We start from the raw sequence: 8718 nt of genomic DNA on the forward strand, positions 1-8718 counted from the left end.
GAAATAAACAAAATCGTACCCAGGAGCCACATTATCAAGTCCTAGTAACTAATAAAGTGGTTACCTCTCACGTGGTAGTGAAGTTCTGAAAATACAACCATGAGTAGAGTCCGTTGTAGCTATTGACAGTCCATTCAGAAGGTCTCAATCAAAGCCCAGCCTGTTGTCTATTTAGGAGACCAACAGAGCCAAATTTTAATCCAGCTATGAAATGGATTTCTTTTTTGATTAAACACCAGATGAGGCATTGGTTTGCTTTTAGGGGCCATGCCTGCCATGCAGAAAAGAAGTGGCTTTAAAAAGGGGATTCACACTGTGGGAGGTGAGCTGCTCCTCCTCTGAGGTATCTGAGAGCCTAGAACTCAGGAGGAAAGAGCAGATTCACATCTCCTATTTCATACTCAGCAGGATTTATGCAGTGTCTGGGATGCCTATGGAATTGCTGTCAGCGTTCACACTGGTTTCCCTTTCTTTTGTTTTCCATACTGTCCCACATTCCAGTTGAATGCATACAAGTTAGAAAGAATAATCCTAGCATCCTGGAGTGCTCTCATATCCATAGGGTCATTCATTGGGAATTAGGAATCCTCCATTGCCTGTCAAGACCTATAGAGTAGCGGATAGGGACTTCACATTCCTATATTTATCTCACGTGGACTAAGCTATTGGTGGATGAGTAACTTCATCTTACTATTGATAAGGGTATGTGATGCCAACACAGCTCACATTCTAGACAGCAAAGACCCAAAGAAATCTTTTTCCTATTTGAACTTGGCACACAGTAAGTCCTGTAGTTAGCAAACAGTCATTGTAATCATCTATTTTGCACCTGGCAAACAGACATTTGCTTAGTGAGTAATTTATTATTCTATAATCATTCATTTTAAATATTTGTATATAGAAACCTGATTAGACGTTGTTGATAGCCCAAATTCCTGCCTCCAGTTAGGGCTAGCTGTTTGCTTTAAAGAATATGCCCCCTTGTATGCTTCCTTAATAGGTGGAGTAGGTTTAAAAGGGCATGATTCGATCCAAGTGGTTACAGGAACAGTTTGTTAATGCTTGGATTCAGTCATCTTACTAGTTGTAAACTACTCACAAATATTAAATGTGTGACTATACTGTTATATGAAAGCATAGATATGGCACAGTCCTGTCTACTGTACATCTACTCAAATGTACTTTAGGACTTGATTAGCACCTGTATTCTATTGTGTTGCCTTGGGCATTAATAGATCAAATATCAGAGTGTCTGCTTTCCAAGATCACCTGTTCTGTGTCCATGGCTCCATCTTTTACACTTAGGATTTCCAGATGGTCTTCAGCCTCTCCCCAGGATCCCAGTTTTTATCTGCCCAATTGGCTGTTGTATAGCTCCATGTGGAGGTTCCGTAAGTTTACCCAATTGAGAGTGGCCAAAATGAGCCTCTTATCTTTCTCAAATCTTTATCAGATGCTCCTGAAATTGGTCACTGGTGCCAGCGTTCAATCAATAACTTAAAATACAAATCTAGAAATTGACATTGACTTTTTGGTCTCTTCTTTTTCTTCTTCCTCTCCTTCTCCTCTCTCCCTCTCTCCTTCTCTCTTTCTCTCTCTCCTCCTCTACTCCTCTTCCTCCTTCTTCTGTTTTTTAAAGCTATCCCACCCCTACATATTTTCTAGTCATTCAATGAGTCCTTTTAATTCTATTTCTAAAATATTTATTGAATCTTTCCTTCCTATTATATGATCACTGTCATGTCTTCATTTGTGTCAACACTCATCATCTTTTGACCTGAAATGTAATAAAAGAGTCTCTTAATGGATCTTCCTACTTCCAGTGGTCCATTCCCACATTCTACCTGGAGTGGTGTTCCTAGCCACTGCCTGTTTCACTTTCCCTGTGGAGAAATGGAGTCCAAACCCTTTGGCATAACATACAGGGCCTTTATCATCTGACCTATGCCCACTTTACCCTAGCCATTAGCTCATACAGTCACGCCTCTGTGCCTTTACATAAGTTACTTCCCCTGGTTAGATTGCCATTTTGTACTGACCATGTTAAATGAACTCCTTTGCATCCTTTAAAACCTAACTCAAGCATCACTACCTTTGTGAATTCTTTGAAATCTGCCTTCTGACCTTAAGCAGAACAAAAAGGCTCCTCCTATGCATGTCTCCTATGCAAGCAGATGCATAGCATACTTTACTCTTATCTCAGCTATAATTATAATATATATTCAAACATCTTATAATGCCTAAGCTTCAAATATATAAACATAATGTATAAAATATAATTATAATGTTATTTTATAATACTTGTTTATATTTACCTTTTTCAACAGATTTATTCAACTTTGTATCTGACAAGGATTCTGGAATTCATATATGGAATTCACTGGGCATTCACATATATAATGTTAGAAAAATGAATCTATCAATTTTTTTGGTGATATTTTTAGAGGGGAAGATATCTTTATGCTTACAGTTGGAGGAAAAAAAGCCTAACAAAACCTAACCTTTAGTGTCAGAGAATTTGTATTTATTTTAGCACTCAAGTTTTAAATTGTGTTTCTGACAGGCTGGACCACAGCTATGCTTCATGAAAGATCATGAGACACAGGGAAGAGGTTTATTCATCACAGCATTGGGATATTTTGCTTTTCTGAAAAGCAAAGGGATCTGGGGACTCCTTTGCAGGCTGGCCATGTCCTGTGCAACCCTAACTGTGTCTAGACACTCTAGCAGGGGTAGAGAGTATGGTTGGGACTTTGCAGGAAGTCGGCTTGCGTCAGAGGCACATGGAGAAGGAAAGGAATACAGAAGTAAGAAGAAAGGTTTCAGTGGCCAAGACAACAACTCTCCCCATCTCTGTCTTTCTCTGGGGCCAGAGTCCTTCTGCTTATCTGTCTCTCCCTTCTTCCTCTCATTTCTTTCTAGAGGTCACCTCTTTGCATTTCTCTACTTCTCTGTAGATTGCTTCTCTTAACTACTCATCAGAATCTACTGTGAAAATCCGCCCAGCCTTCCAAGTCCAGCTGTCAAACTTACCACTCCATCTGTTTTCCAATTCTGGAAGTCTCTCTAGGAGTGACTCTGATTTGACCAGAGAGGATTATGTGTCTGATCCAGCTCCCTGGACTGGGGATTGGTTGAGGTGGGGTCACAAGAGGAGAAGGTTCTCTAAGAAACCCTGAAGGGTGGGGGGCAATGATTGACATCTCTGCCATGGCATGGAGAGATGTTGACTGAGCGTTACACATGCCTATAGCATCAATAGCCTTTTAATTTCTTAAAATCTTGAGTAGAGGAAACTCTCGGGCATGTAAGATTTCTACCGTCATTCTGCCCTGGGCTCAGACAAGATTAAGTCATTGGAATTGGGAGCCTGTTTTGTCTCCTTATTTCCTTTGTGGGGTGACAGACTACTGACCTAAGGAGTGAGGGGATTTGAGGAAATGAGTGATTTCTAATCTCACATGACTTTTTGTTCTCCCCAAATGTCTGTGCAATCCCCTACTTAGGAAATTCAAGGGACAAATTGTTATTTTTTTAAAAAAATGTTTTTTTAATATTTATTATCGAGACAGTGAGAGAGACAGACCATGAGCAGGGGAGGGGCAGAGAGAGGGAGACACAGAATCCAAAGTAGGCTCCAGGCTCCCAGCTGTAAGCACAGAGCCCAACCCGGGGCTCAAACTCACGAACTTTGAGAGATTATGACCTGAGCAGAAGTCAGATGTCAACAGATTGATCCATTAAGGTGCCACCCCCTGCCCCTGGGAAGATTTTCCTAAAGAAGGTAGTGCAACAATTTAGGGATATCTCAAAGCAAACCTCTTTTGTCTTAAAAGTGTCCATGCTGGCATAACATACAGAAATGCCAGTAATAATGTGTGTGCCTCTCCCCACACAGGGGAGAAAAAAATCTTTTTCCTGTATACATCTTAGGTTTTCTGGCTGAGGTTCTGTAAATTGGACTGACAAAAGACAGATTAACAAGAGAAAAGCATACAGATTTATGTAATGTAAGTTTTACGTGACACAGGAGACTTCATAAGGAAATGAAGACCTGAAGAAGTGGTTAAATATGAGCATTTTTATACTAGGTTTGATGAAGAGTCGGAAGTCATGGGGAAATGTGATAGCAGCTAAGTGGTAAACTGGGGAGAACTTAACAAGTCCTTCTGTGTCCCTCCATCTTTGGAGATAAGGATAGGGAGGGCACCTCTCCCATGAGATCTTATGACCTGCTTCAGAGTGGATGGGGGGCTCAGAGAGTGCTTCCTGCATCTGCTGTTACTCAGATTCTTTCTGCTTCAAATATTCAGTATGCCGCCGCAGTACCATATTTTGTAGTAGGGAGTGTTGAACCCCTTCCATGTCCACCCCAATCTTCTGCTCTGGGGCCTGAGGACCCTTTGTAATATCTGAAAGCTTTTCCCTGCTGTCTCTTAGCCTTCATATTTCATACCCTGCATCTTCTTTCTGACCCTGCCTACTTGTCCACTTCATGTTCTGGTTATTACTGAACAGAGGTCATCCTGCGAGACTCTTTGCTGACAGAGGTGGTTTGTGTGTGTGTGTGTGTGTGTGTGTGTGTGTGTGTGTGTGTGTGTGTGTGTGTGACTCGGTGGCATGTGCTCAATCAGTATTTGAAGGAAACAAAAGCAGGAAGTTTAACCAGTAATAATAAATCCTAACAACCTGAGAATCATATCTAAAGCATCTACCCCAATTACTTCCCCATCTCAGTGCATGGTTTATTTTCTACATAGCAGTTACTAAAATGTGTCATTATCTTGTTTATTGTCTGTCTTACCCACTAGAACATAAGCTCCCTGAGGGCTAGGGTTTTGTCTATCTTGTTTACCTAACACAGTATTGAAAACAAGTAATCACTGTGGAAATAAACAAACACCAACCAAATGAGAACTGTTTATTCAAAGCATACTGTAGCAAGGGAGTTAGCCAGCATCACTTGTCAGAGACTCAACATCAGGCAATAGGGTGAGAAAGCTTCATAGTTGAAAAAAAAAAAAAAAAAAAGGAAGGCTTCAGGTGTGTCCTAACTGGAGGCTTTTGGTGTGGGAGTGCTGCAGGTGCACCAAGTGGAAGCAGGACATTCCATGTGACTGGTTGCACACCTTGGCCCTAAGTTCGAAGTGGGTACAAAAGTTAGGAAAGCTGTCCATTACTAATCAAGTTGTGGCTCTTTCTGAGCTGGTCGTGTTACAGGCCTTTTTGTTTTGGCTTCCTGAACTGATCACCAGAGATTAGAAGTCAGAAGTGGTCTGATGTGCTACCAGTATGATTTGTGGATAGCAGGCTGGTTTCCTGGGCGGGATACTGCCAATCATAGGTCTGAGTTCTATTTGTATATGTGGTTTGGTTGTTTTCCATTTGTATATTCAGTCTCTCCCTGTTGATGAGAGGAAAGGAAGGAAAGAAGGAAGGACTGTTATTCCAATTCCATTATCCAGATTTCATTTTGAATACCTCATGTCAAGGAGTAGTTCATCCTAAAGTTGACGTGGTGACTGTTTTTGAGAGAGTGCATCCTTGAATCATATCCCATAGTCAAAAGCTAGAGCACAGTAAAGAAGAAAGAGACTCTTTTCCTGTCTGTCCGCCAAATAAGAGCCAAAGGCTTTTGAGGAGGCACTTAAAGAATTTTCAGTTTGCAGTTGTGCAGAAACTGTTGTTCAGGTAATTTAACATTGATTTTAGTTTAAAAGGCAATTAAGACAAAATGGGCAGCCACTAGCCACTTAGGTTAAATAAGCTTAGATTTAAATTGCTCCCCATTACCACCTTTGTTTTCTATGTTTGAGCTGTTTTATGCTAATTTAGCATGCAATGGTGTGGAGGCCCAACTGGGGCAGGTGGATGGGAGAGGAACCTAGCCAAAGCCAGGGAGATGGTTATTGAAAGAAGAAATAGTTGGCCCAAAACTGTTCCCAGGGTGAAATAGGTTCTCTTTTATCCTGTTACTGGGTATAGGATTAATAGAACATTCCAGGATTCTGGTTCTTTAGATCTAAAATTTTAAAAATGGGGCCCACATTTTGACTGACCACTTTTACTTCCAAATATTTATTTATCCTGAAATAACGGAGAGAGACAAGCTCATAACATTATGGATAAGAATGTTCATGTTGGTGTTATTTAACACCAAGAATGTACGTATTGGTATTATTTAATAGAAATTGTGTATTCTTATAGTGGCATACCAAAATTGATGTTATCTTTTTGTTTTTTACAGCAGAAAAGGTTCATGATACATTGCAAAGTAGAAAAATGAGCTTATATGGTAAAATGTCTATTCTGTGCTTCTGAGTTTTTAGTCACATATGCAATGAAAAATCTTTGAGGGACAGATTTGCAATGTTACGTGTGGCTTTCTGGGTGATAAATAATGAGTGACTTTTTTCTTATGCTTTTCCAAATTTTCTCAAATTTCCACAATAAACACATATGAGGTGCTGAAGCTTGGGAGCAAGGTTGCTGAGATCAGAACTCCTAAAACAACCGATAAGTCTGGAAGGCTGTGGTCCAAGGTCATTTTTGCTGGCTATTAGTGGGGTCTCCGGAACTAGAGGGAATACACGGCTCTTCTTAAAATTGAAGGTATTTATGCCCGAGATGAAACTGAATTCTGTCTAGGCAAGAGAAGTGCTTATGTGTACAAAGCAAAGAATGACACAGTGACTCCTGGTGGCAAACCGAACAAAACCAGAGTAATCTAGAGAAAAGTTACTCGTGCTCATGGAAACAGTGGCATGGTTTGTGCCAAATTCCAAAACAACTTTCCCGCCAAAGCCACTGACCACAGAATCCATGTGAAGCTATACCCCTCAAGGATTTAAACTTACTGGAAAGTAAATAAAGGTGTAGATCTGTAAAAAGAAACAAAAACAAAAAAACAACAACATAATGGTTTTACAATTTCATAATTGTATAAAAAGGATTGAAACAATACTGGTTTGTTGTAACTCTATTTAAAACATCCTCTCAGTGGTGTGCTTGATGTATGCCATCTCAAGTATAAGGTTAAATGTACATGCTAAATTCTGAGCAGGTAGAATGAATGTTCCTTTGTAATAATTCTGTTTCTTGCTCAAAGAAAGTCGGCAAAGCTTCATTAAAGAAGGTCATTCACCTGGTCCTAGTTTAAAGTTGTAAGGTGGACCATTCTGTAGAGCACACGTCTAAAATATGCCCAGGTGATTCATGCTTTTGTCTATTAGGAAATGTGGCCATTTACCAGCAACCAATGTTGAGCTAATGGGATCCATTTAGGAATATAACCACAACAAGCCCACCATAAATCGTATGCTCTCCCATCTGAATATGCTTCATTAAGCTCACCTTTCCTGATGCAACTGGATTATTAGATGTCAAGACGAAGAAAATCATTAGGTCCAGCTGCTCTAATCCTACAAAGCACCAATGTGGTTGCTATGTAATTTTATTTTAGTTTATTTTTCAGATAGAACATGCTTTGTGCTTTTCTATAGGAAAATATTTTCAAACTGGTAAAGAAGCAGTATTACTGTATTGTGAGGCATATCTCAGTAGGTCATTACCATAACTTACAGCAGAAGGGTAATCTATGTCGCATTTTACTTCAAGGGTAAGATTGATTTTTATAAAAATCTTTAGTGCATTGAAGCTTAAATTTTTGTTTTCCTATGAAGAAGCAATTAGATACTGGAGTCTTCCAGAAATGTTAGGTTAGTGTGAGCTAAACCTTGATGTGTTTTTGAAGGTCTTATCATTCAACAGTCAAAGAGAAAAGGCAGTTTCTGAGGGAGAAAAACACATTGGCACGGTGGCAGTTGTCACAGCTCACATGGCCAGGGGCATCCACCATTTTCTTACATTTACATCTGTTGGGGAAATTGACAAAAACCTGAAATAACAAAGAAGACTATAATAAGCATCTTCATTTCCACCCCCAAGAACCACCAATTTTGAATGTTTTCTTCCAGGTGGGTGCATATAAATATATGTGTATAGACACACACATGTATACAGACACACACACTTTAAAAGTGGTGCACACATTCCCTTTATAATCAAAAACGCTATGTGTATGTGTGTGTATACATATGTATATTTAAATAAATACATATTTTTAAGGTTTTATACACATACAGACTTTATTAAAAAGGGGTGTGTGTGTGTGTACCCTTTAAAGGGTTTGTGTACATAAAGCTCATATATGACCTTTTATATATCAATGTTCTTTTAAAGGAAAACTGAGTTCTCAACCTCCTCCATCAACAGCAGTGCCTTTCCCCTTTCTAAACACTATTAGGAATTTGGGGCCCATTCTTCTAGATGAGAAGTTGGGAAACTTTTTCTGTAAGATGCAAGGTAGTAAATATTTTAGGCTTTGTGGACCATTTGGTCTCTGTCATAAATACTCAGCTCAGTCATCACAATGTATTAACAAATGGGTATAGTTGTTTTCCAGTAGAACTTCTTTCGGGGACATTGAAATCTGAAATATCTTTCATATATTCCTGTTCTTTTTTTTTAAGTTTGTTTATTTATTTTGAGAGAGAGAGAGAGAGAGAGAGAGAGCGAGCACATGAATGGGGGAAGGGCAGAGGGAGAAGTAGAGAATCCCAAGGAGGCTCTGTGCCAATAGCACAGAGCCTGATGTGGGGCTCAATCTCATAAAGTGTGAGATCATGACCTGAGCCAAATTCAAGAGTCACATGCTTA

General features: G+C 39.6%; 1 pseudogene; it reads left to right on the plus strand.

Annotated features, from left to right (window-relative positions):
• Positions 1 to 267: 267 nt before the first annotated feature.
• LOC125928621 (60S ribosomal protein L35a-like) lies at positions 268 to 6851 on the plus strand (annotated as a pseudogene).
• The last annotated feature ends 1867 nt before the right edge of the window (positions 6852 to 8718 follow it).

Source organism: Panthera uncia, chromosome E3 (genome assembly GCF_023721935.1).
Source record: "Panthera uncia isolate 11264 chromosome E3, Puncia_PCG_1.0, whole genome shotgun sequence".
Taxonomy (NCBI): Eukaryota; Metazoa; Chordata; class Mammalia; order Carnivora; family Felidae; genus Panthera; species Panthera uncia.